The 10,921-nt window shown below is 46.1% G+C and overlaps 1 pseudogene; it reads right to left on the bottom strand.

Annotated features, from left to right (window-relative positions):
* Positions 1-447: 447 nt before the first annotated feature.
* LOC133339789 (uncharacterized) lies at positions 448-10,057 on the bottom strand (annotated as a pseudogene).
* Positions 10,058-10,921: the final 864 nt, after the last annotated feature.

Raw genomic sequence — 10,921 nt, 5'->3', positions numbered from 1 at the left:
AGTACACACACACAATCTTGTCCTACATCCGAGCGCGTAGCCGCACGTGACTTAAGTGAAACCGCATCTCGCGAATTTTGGGTATGAACCGGCTTGCCCCATAAACAGCGCAAAATCGCACAAACAGGAAGCCGTATAATGCGAGGAGAATCTGTAGCTCTTCTCTCGCAGACGCAAACTTGGGCTGCGCGTCCTGGGAACACAATATCGGTGTGTAGCCGCAAGTTAATAGCTTCTTGGTTCTTTCGGTAAAGTCACGTAGAAGGGAAATCATAAAATAATAAAAATAAAACATAATAAAATACAATTCTCACGACGTTTCGGCCACAACGCAAGCAGAAGAACAGGTCTGTCGGAAAGACAGCGTCTGTCTTTCCGACAGACCTGTTCTTCACCTGTTCTTCTGCTTGCGTTGTGGCCAAACGTCGTGAGAATTGTATTGTTTAATTTTTATTATTTTATTATTTCCATTCTACGTGACTTTACCGAAAGAACCAAGAAGATGAATCCCTGCAGTCACGAAAGCTTTTAATCGAAAGATAACAGCCGTTTGAATTTTGGGCCACGTCTTTAAATTTCAGGACAATGGGTTGAGAGTTGTGCAGTGAGGCCAGGATGAAAACATTTCTAGTCCGGCCAATATCTCGTGAAGTCATACAGAATTATAACCAGTCTTGCGTTAAAGTTTACACCAAACACTCGTGCTATATAACAATAAACTAAATGCAGAACGAAACTGCTCTACAGACTCTAACGAAAAGCATTAAAACTAAGTTATTCAGATGATTTTCATCCATGTGCTAACAAAAAACGTGCTATTGAATTGGAATAAAGGGCTTTCACTGTTAAACTGTGCCTCAGATTTCAGCCACGGCAGCTGAGGTTGTCTTCGGCGGTGGTTCAAGTCAGTCTAGCAGCCGTGCTTTAGGCCGTGGCTGCAGGCAGCGAGCAGTCACCTCACAGCGGGCTGCGGCAATCTCTACGGTGGCAAGTCAGGTCGGCTTACAGCAGACCGCACCTATTGAGGCATGGCGGGTCTTGTATACGTTGAGTAATGGCAAGTTGAGTTGCACTTGGGCTGTCAGTGGTAGTAGCCCTTGGCGGTTGAATGGGTAAGTGCTTGTCCCAGACAAGGCCATGGTTCAGTGGCAAACCGTGGTAGTGCTCAGAGTTTGGAATGTATCACTCGCAGACCGTGGCAAGTGGAATGGCTTAGTGGCTGACTGGGACATGTCATGGCATGTTGAAAGAGTCAGTGGCTGGTGGCTGTGGCGGGCTGTGGTGGTCCATGGTGATCTGTGGTGATCTGTGGCGGGCTGTGGTGGTCCGTGGTGATCTGTGGTGATCCGTGGTGATTTCATGTTGAGTCAGGGTGGAGAGGCGTCAGCTTGGCTCGTTTCGAGAGGCCAAGATGCAAGGCCGGACCTGATGTGGTTAAAGGGGGGGGGGGGTTAGGCTACGACAGTAACACACGTTAACTCACATTCTCAACGATTTTCTAAGTCGTCATTATTTCTGGTGACATGGAGGGGCCTTCGTTCATAGGTGGATAAACAAAGGACTGCAAACCATCGTGGGATTTTTCATCATTATTGTAAAGTTACTCTGAGGATTACACACACTTAGTTGCCACGTGACCATTGACTCCTCCAAAGTAAGTAGAAGAACGTCGTCATTTGGAGTCACAATTCGATGAAAAAAACATTCTCTTTTTGAAACTTTTTTAGTTTTTTCTGCTTCCTTTGAAGAGTTTTGTCTGCTCCATTAGCATTCCGCATACACACACTCAGACATGCTCTATCCACTGCGAGATGAAGGCCTCTCCAAGCTGCCGCCATCCCTCACGCTCGCACAACAATGAATCTAGCACACACACTCGGATATCCTCGCTCCGTCGACCCCGCAAGTGGACGTGTTCCCACTCCGCCGTGAGTGTCGCTCACGGCGAGGTAGCAACACTCGGCACTGCCAGGTGCAGACCATCTCGCGCTCTCACACCTACATCACCCGGAGAGCTACGGTGGTCATCACTCATCAAGGCCTCGATACAGAGACGTTGCTTTCTCTGTGTGCCTATGTTTGTTCCCTCTCTCTATGTATCTCTGTGATATCTGTCTGCTTATATGTCTGTCTATATGTTTCTGGTTCTGTGTTTTATCTCTCTCTCTCAAATGTAGTATTCTCAGGAAGAACATAATCAACCAGGTAGGGTGTAGACTGTTATGTTATCCGACTCTCTGTTGTATTACATTCCATTTCTAAGTATACTAGATTTGTGTTTCTATTTCATTTATTCCTGATGATGATTGCTTGTGTTGCAATCGAAACGTCGTATGCTAGTATTTAATTTATTACTTTCTCTTTATACGTGACTTTACCGAAAGAACCAAAGAGTCATTCCTGCAGTCACGAAAGCTCCAAATTAAGATTGTACTTAGCAGGCTCAAATCCCTGCTTAGCTTCCTAGACAGACCCAGTGGAGGTGAGGCACATCCATGGATGGTTTCATCGTGGGAAAACGTGAAAGGCGTGCGAGTTAGAAACACGTGCGCTTGTGCCGGCCGTGGTTTCGATGCTTTGTCCTTACCTGGAGGAACCCACTTGGGTAGAGGCGATGCGGTGGCACGATCCGCGACGCCGGCTTCGTTGAACGCGGGCGGGGGGAGGCGCTTCGCTGATTGCCGAGGGGCAGGATCTGGCCCGACATCCGCCCCGGCTCCACGCGCCGCGCCCGTTGTTCTGCTGCCCCTGGCCACGGCGGCTTTGCTCCCTCTCCTGTTGGCGGTGGCGGCGGTGACCCTAGGCACCTTGAACTTCCAGAAGGGCTTCTTGTGGTCGCTGTCATCGCTGTCGGACTTCCCAGCGGACTCCGAGGACTCGCCCGTCTCGTTGTCTGTCGTGTTTTAGACAACATGTGATTACCCGTCGTCGTCGTGGTCGCTGCATTGTGGACACTGTTGTTTCATATTTCTGATCGGTCAGAATTACTTTACCAAATAAAAGCAAGTATTCCAATGTGGTCATGGCACGTATTGAATGTTTGCCAAATATTACTATTGAAAATTTTTTTTGGGAACAATACAGTCGTAGTGATAGTGCTACAGAGTCAACTGAAGCTTCAAATCAAGATTTTATCTCGACTTTGAAAAATCAATAAAGAATACGATACGATTTAGGAAAAACCCAGCAGGAGACTGCTGTGTGGTTTGAACAGAGGGCAACACATGAGCATCCTCAGTGGCCTGGCACTGCCATGCAAAACTAAACAACTTTGTGTCATCAGGTAAGGCCCACTGAGCCAAATGTCTCTTCTTCAGAAGCGACTTGGCTATCACAAATGGTAGCTCAAGAAAGTGGGCAATTATCACGTGGAGATGTATCGCGGCGAAATATTCTAAATGTGAGGGAAAACTGGAGGACCCGAGAAAAATCCACGTGACCACGGGGAGAGACACGCAAACTCCAAATATACAGCAGCAGGCGTCAGGGTCGGGATCGAACGCACGACCTTCTGTACACCAGACGAGGAAGTTAAACATCTCTAGCCACCGTACAAACACATAGATTCCCCGTACAGCCATTCAGAGGCTGTTGTGGCAGCTGCCGTGAGCGAGCACGTATGAAGGTCGGCACGGCATACATGGGGGTGGATGGCCAGCACCACGCCTGGAATTGCACCAGTACTCATTTGAGGCTGAGTCGACCTCGGAGAGGCCCAGGACTGGTTCATATAATCTTTACTGGTGTTGGCAGTGAGCATCATACATGTCCACACACGTGCAAACATACAGAAAGCCACAAATCTGTAGAGTCTCATACCGGGTGTGTCGTCCGTGTTGACGGTGGCACTGCCCACGGCTTCCTGTGAACTCTCCCGTGAAGACGCCCGACTTCCGTCTGATCAGCAGCCGGGGCAAGGACCTCCTTGAGCTCCCTCTCAAAGAGACGCTCGTCGTCCAGGGACGGTCTGCGCAGAGTGGTGCAAAGTGCGGTTGCAAACGACGACAATGCACAGAGGTTGGTGTGGGCAGTGCAATCTTCTTCTTCTTATATATAAGAGTCTCCGCGCGCTTGCGGGGGATTTGGCTCTCGGACGGTGGGCTTCACGTAGAAATAACATTGCCGGCCGGCACGCCCTAAGCCCCGCGGTGGGAATAGGCTATTCCGTTTCCCATCCGTAAAGTTTAAAGTTGTTTAATTAACACATTTGTGCGGTTTCTATTATTAATAACTTACTTATTGCTCGACATCGACCGTACCAACTGACGCCAATTGCGTGGGGGGGGGGGGTAGACACTGCCAAGTGATGCGCGTTCACGAGCTCATTTCCTTTTACGCGTTTTACAGCAGGCAAGACTTACATACGTAACTCTGCGGTTATTTCTTCACAGTGTCATGTCCTCTTCGCCCCCCCCCCAACACGATGCGTCCACTTTATACTACAGACTCCGTAGATAATAATATTTTACTGCTTACATACCATTATTCTTGCACGGGCGGGGGATGCTGGGGGGGGGGGTAGCGGCCCAGCCCCTAGCCTGGCAACGTGCCAACTCCGCCGCCTCGCCAATGTAGGCCAGGACGGGGGATAAGCATGGCACAAGGCCTCAACACGCCTATGCTAAGTACAGAGTTCCTTGCTTCTTACGCTAACAACTCAAGCCCATTGTTTACTATTGTTAAACACATTAGTTGACAAACATTACAATAATAATGTTTGTGTGCTGATAAGAAATATGCTTCATTGCTTAATATTATGAAACAAATACGTTGCCAGATATTACTATATATATCTTTGTGTGCACATACCGACTCTGGTTCATTGTTTATCTTTCATTTACACTTATCTCTACTTATTTCTTAAATGCATTTCTATTGTTTCCATCGCTCACGTCACGCTATTTACTCATACGTAGTACTGCGATACTGATAGCTGTGCCATCATCGGGGATTGTTGTGCCCATCGATGTGTGTGTATGAGTCCACGTGTGTGTCTTTGAGTCCATATGTTTGTGCGTGTAGAGCCATGCGTGTCTTTAACTCCATGCCTGTCTTTTTCGAACGGACAACGCCCGATGTGTGTGTGTACGTCAAAGTGTTTGTGTGTGTGTGTCAGTCCAAGGGTGCGTGTAAGTCCATTTGTGTGCGTATCAGTAGCTGTGTGTGTGTTATTCCATGTGTGTGTGTTAGTTCATGTGTGTGTGTTAGTCCATGTGTGTGCATGGCTCCATCTGAGTGTGTAAGTCAATGTGCATTCGTGTGTCTATGTGTGTCAGTCGATGTATATGTGTGTTAGTCCATATGTGTGTGTGTAAGTCCACATGTGTGTGTAAGTCCATACATGTGTGTGTGTCTCACTCGATGTGTGTGTGTAAGTCGATATGTGTGTGTTAATCCATGTGTGTCAGTATGTATGTGTGTGTAAGTATATGTGCGTGTAAGTACATGTGTGTGGGGAGCGGTAGTGTAGCGGTTAGCGCTACGCTGCACTACGAACCTGGCGACCCGGGTTCGATTCCCGCTCACGGCTAACACCAGTGACGATTATCTGAACCGGTCCTGGGCATCCTCTAGGTCGACTCAGCCTTAAATGAGTACCTGGTGCGGTGTGTAAACATCGCCACTGGGGAGACAAAGGCGGTCGGGCGTGGTGCTGGCCACCCACCCCCTCGTGTACCGTTCCGGCCTTCCTAGGTGCTCGCTAACACCACTTGCCCCTACAGTCTGTTAAGGCTATAAGGGGGATCTTTGTTTATGTCAATGTGTGTTAGTGCACGTATGTCTGTGTGTGATTCCATGTGTGTGTGAGTTGCTGTATGTGTGTACGTCCATATTGTGTGTGTAACTCCATGTGGGTGTATCTAAAGTGGATGTCTATGCGTGTGTGAGTCCATATGTATCTGTGTGTCAGTCCATGTGTGTGTCTTAGTCCATATGTGTGTGTGTGTAAGTACACCCAATTCAAGAGCCGAATGGCTCACAGGGCTATACCTAATAAATGAACTTGAACTTTAAATGTGTGTTTACGTCAATGTGTGTGTGTCAGTCCACGTATGTCTGTGTGTGAGTCGGTGTGTATGTGTGTGTGAGTCCCTGTATGTGTGCACATCGATATGTGTGTGTAACTCCACGTTGTATGTCACGTGGATGTCTATGTGTGTGTGAGTCCATATATGTGTGTAAGTCGATGTGTTTGTGTGAGTCGATATATGTGTGCGTCTCAGCCCATGTGCGTGTGTGTTAGTCGCTTTGTGTGCGTTGCTCCATGTGAGTAAGTGTAAGTCCATTTCTTTGCGTGTCTGTAGGTCCATGTGTGCGTGCGAGTGAATGTATGTGCTTTATTGACCTGCTCAAGGCCTATGATACCATCAGTAGGCCTGGCCTCTGGGTTGTTCTTCGTGCTTTCGGAGTCCCTCACCCTTTGCTCACGATCCTTAGGACCTTCATGATGGTGAGCGGCCCCACGTCAAACTACGTGGCCGTCAGTCAGAGCCATTCCCTCTACACCTTGGGGTGTGACAGGGATGTCCTCTGGCTCCCACATTATTTTACATATCTTTTGACCACGTAGTTCGTGAAGCCTTCAGTGACCTATACCGGTGGAATTACCATATGGTACAGATACAATAAGAGGCTGATCGACGCCCGGGTGCGGTCAAGGGATGCCTCCCTATTGCTCAACCATGTTATGTATGCCGATGCTCTGGTGATTGCTGCTCACTGCTGCTGAACCTGGAGCTTGTCACTAAGAGGTGGGGCCTCACCATCAGCCCCACCAAAACTAACCATCTGCCTGGGTATTTTATACCATCGAACAATCCAGCCCCACAACTCACAATTGGTGATGCGGCAGTTGTGGAGAGTTGGAGAGATTCCCATACCTGGCCAGTGTGCTCATGACCGGCTCCGGTTTGACAGCAGAGGTCTCACTCCAAATTAGTCGGGCGCCATTATCTTTTCATCGGCTGCGTAACGCTGTGTGGAAGCTACCTGGTCTCTCGCTCCGCATGAAGCACCAGGTCTTCTCAGCCACGGTAATTCCCTCCCTTCTCTACGCTTGCAAAACATGCACCCCCCTAATAGAACATCTTCGCCGGCTACAAACATTTAGGCTGGCCTGCTAACGATACATCCTGCACTTAACCATATGTGTGTGTGCATCTAAGTCGATGTGTTTCTATGTGTGTAGGTCGATGTCTGTGTGTAAGTCTACATGTGTGTCTGCCTTTTTCGCCCGGGCAACGCCGGGTACTTACCGCTAGTAATGTTATAAATAAGAGGTTGCTACATAACATGATGGAGCAGCTGGAAGGAGTGAATCCAAACTAGGCATGGAAGGAATTTCCCTCCTGATGGTTTCATGAATTGCCATGATTTAGGATTGCAATTCGGCTCAAGAATCTGTTCTTTCGTTACCATTGCAGTGGCTGTCGGAAGCAACTGCGAATCCATGAGATGCAATAGAAACAATACAAACAACGCTGACTTGTAAAACAATGACGAGGCGATGCACTCCATCTGGTGAGCGTCTCTAAGGGACATGCATTTACATCATGTCATGACGTAACGGCACAATAATAGTAATGTAGTAGTGTGTAGTGTATAGCAGTATAGTGTAGTGTAGTAGTGTAGTGTATAGTGTAGTGTATAGTAGTGTAGTGTCTAGTAGTGTATAGTGTAGTGTATAGTAGTGTACAGTGTAGTGTATAGTAGTGTATAGTGTAGTGTATAGTAGTGTACAGTGGAGTGTATAGTGTAGTGTATAGTAGTGTAGTGTATAGTAGTGTAGTGTCTAGTAGTGTATAGTGTAGTGTATAGTAGAGTAGTGTATAGTGTAGTGTATAGTAGTGTAGTGTATAGTAGTGTACAGTGTAGTGTATAGTAGTGTAGTGTATAGTAGAGTAGTGTATAGTGTAGTGTATAGTAGTGTAGTGTATAGTGTAGTGTATAGTAGTGTACAGTGTAGTGTATAGTGTAGTGTATAGTAGTGTAGTGTATAGTAGTGTAGTGTATAGTAGTGTAGTGTATAGTAGTGTAGTGTATAGTAGAGTAGTGTATAGTGTAGTGTATAGTAGTGTAGTGTATAGTAGTGTACAGTGTAGTGTATAGTAGTGTAGTGTATAGTAGAGTAGTGTATAGTGTAGTGTATAGTAGAGTAGTGTATAGTGTAGTGTATAGTAGAGTAGTGTATAGTGTAGTGTATAGTAGAGTAGTGTACAGTGTAGTGTCTAGTAGTGTATAGTGTAGTGTATAGTAGTGTACAGTGTAGTGTATAGTATTACCTTCCGTCTCTTGCTGTTCCTGCTGCTGTGTTCAAGGCCGTGACTTGACGGGACTTCTTGGTTCCGCTCAAGGCCTTCTTTGCAGGCTTTGCCTTGTCGCCATTTTCATCGTCAGAATTGGTCACCGCTTGAGACATTTTGCTTGGCGGAAGAGAGGCCGATGAGAAGTCACCGTCTGTGGCGATGCAACACGCACACACATTGACGCGCGTACATCGCTGGGTTTGTTAAACCGATAACCATTTTCGGAATCAAATGGCGGTTATGAAAGTCGGGAATTGGCAATTGTTTACGGTTGGATTTTACTACCGGTGCAGAGGGCCTCCACAAGAGGGAGCTGAAAAGAGGAAATTGCCTACTCTCCCACGCTGCGCAGACACATTGGTAGAGGCGGCAAAGCGCCTCCTCGACCACACACGACCAAGCGCGGTGAACTCATTGACACCGCTGGGTGGAAGAGAGGTGGGGAGGGGATTTAAGAGACTTTCCACGTCGGGATATGGAGTTGAACCAGCGGCTTCTGGATTGCAAGCCCACCGCGCTAACCACGGCAGCTCCATTGCGGATGGATCTAATGCGATTTTACTTTGGTAATGAAATATGACTTGTAATCATTTAAATAAGCCAACGAGTCAATGACCATAATTACAATCGTAACCATCACTACTGTCCACCACGTCGTCTGCCCATAACCATCATATGTATAGATACCTCACATTCTACTCACCGTCGTCTTCAAAGTCCTCAGGCTGAGTATAATCAAATTTCTTGAATCTGCAACACCAATCATTTGGATAAAAGAAAAACAACGAAAGATCAATTCAGGAATAAATCACATTACGTACATGGATTCACGGGCCCACTTGCTGTACTGCCAGGACACCAGTGCTACTGAATTACAATGACACAATGCAAAGCAAGTGCCATGGCAGTGCCTATCGATCTGCAAAGGCGGTTGTCAATCAATGACATTGACGCTGCATTGAAACTCGTCGTCATCGATGAACATGACTCCGGGCCAATCAACGAACATAAAGTGACACCAACTAACGGCCATGACATGTAGCCCGCCAACACTGTCCCAACTGATCCGATGTACCAATGTCATCAATTACACTATACACTACACTGTACACTACACTGTATACTACACTACTATACACTACACTATATACTACTAGACACTACACTACTATACACTACACTATACACTACACTACTATACACTACACTATACACTACTAGACACCACACTACTATACACTATAAACTACTCTACACACTACACTAATCAACACTAATATACACTACACTAATATGCACTACACTACTAAACACTATACTACTATACACTACACTATATACTACTAGACACTACACTACTATACACTACACTATACACTACTATAAACTACTCTACACTACACACTACACTAATCTACACTATAAACTACTCTACACTACTATACTATGAACTACACTCTACACTACACTGTACACTGCTATACACTACTCTACACTATACACTGTACACGACTATACACAATTGGTTGTTTACCCTTCTATCTGGCAACAAAACTGACACCTTTTGTTGCCAGATAGAAGGGTAAACAACCAATTATCAACCCCCTCACCAGTTGCTGTGCCGGGTGGTGGCGAGTTTAACGACACAACATTTACACATTGACGCGATCTGCCCCAACCAACAACAACAAACTCCCTCTCTGTTATGAATCAGCCACAGAGCCACTCACGCACCTGAGTAGCCTCGGCATGTCATTGAGTCTCTCACCCCCCCACCCCAATACAACAACCACAAGCCACCAACGAGCAATAAAACTAAAAAAAAACACGCGGATAAGAGCCGCGATGACGTCGATAACAACAACGATGAGGGATTTCCCTCAAACGTGAGGGAAGTGAACGCCAACTTTGTATAACTGTGAAGTTGTATCAAGTTAAACTTTTGTCGATTAACGCGAATTAGCGAGTTTGGCGCGAAGCCAGATTTGCAAAGCGCACGAGGGGGACAAAGCCGCTGATTCCTCGCAGCCAGTTTCGTCACGACGCCGATTGTGGTGGTCACGATGCAATAATAAAAACAACTTACGTTACAATATTGTAAGTATGGGTTTAATCTCGTTTAAAATGCGTACAATTAAATAATGTATTTATTACGGGGGGGGGGTTTTTATATAAATGTTGTGGATTGCGTCAAGGCAGAGATGGGTGAATGTGTTAACGAATGCGGTAGGCGAATGATCGGTTGGCAGCGTCTTTTCCACGGGGGGTTGTGGGTCACGTGGTGTCACCCCCCCCCCCCCCCGGCTTTCGTGATTGGGTGGGTGGGTGGAGGGTGAATTTTGACTTTAAACTTTAATATTCTTGGTTCTTACAGGTAAAGTCACGGAGATGTAAATAAATAAAAAAATAATAAAATACATTTTATTAAAAATAATAAGTTTGAAGTCTAAATAATAAATTGGGTGTTTTGCTTTTATTTTTTAATTAATGATACTTTTATTTTTTTACTTTATATATTCGTGACTTTACAAAAAGAACCAAAAATTGAATTCCTGCAGTCACGAAAGTTTAAGTCAAAATTTAATACGACTTTGCATTTACCATTCTATTAATTG

This window comes from Lethenteron reissneri, unplaced genomic scaffold, assembly GCF_015708825.2.
Source record: "Lethenteron reissneri isolate LAM-NWPU_2019-01 unplaced genomic scaffold, ASM1570882v1 scaffold_283, whole genome shotgun sequence".
In the NCBI taxonomy this organism is placed as follows: Eukaryota; Metazoa; Chordata; class Hyperoartia; order Petromyzontiformes; family Petromyzontidae; genus Lethenteron; species Lethenteron reissneri.
Note: the sequence above shows the minus strand (reverse complement) of the source record. Positions and strands in the feature narration are given on the sequence as shown.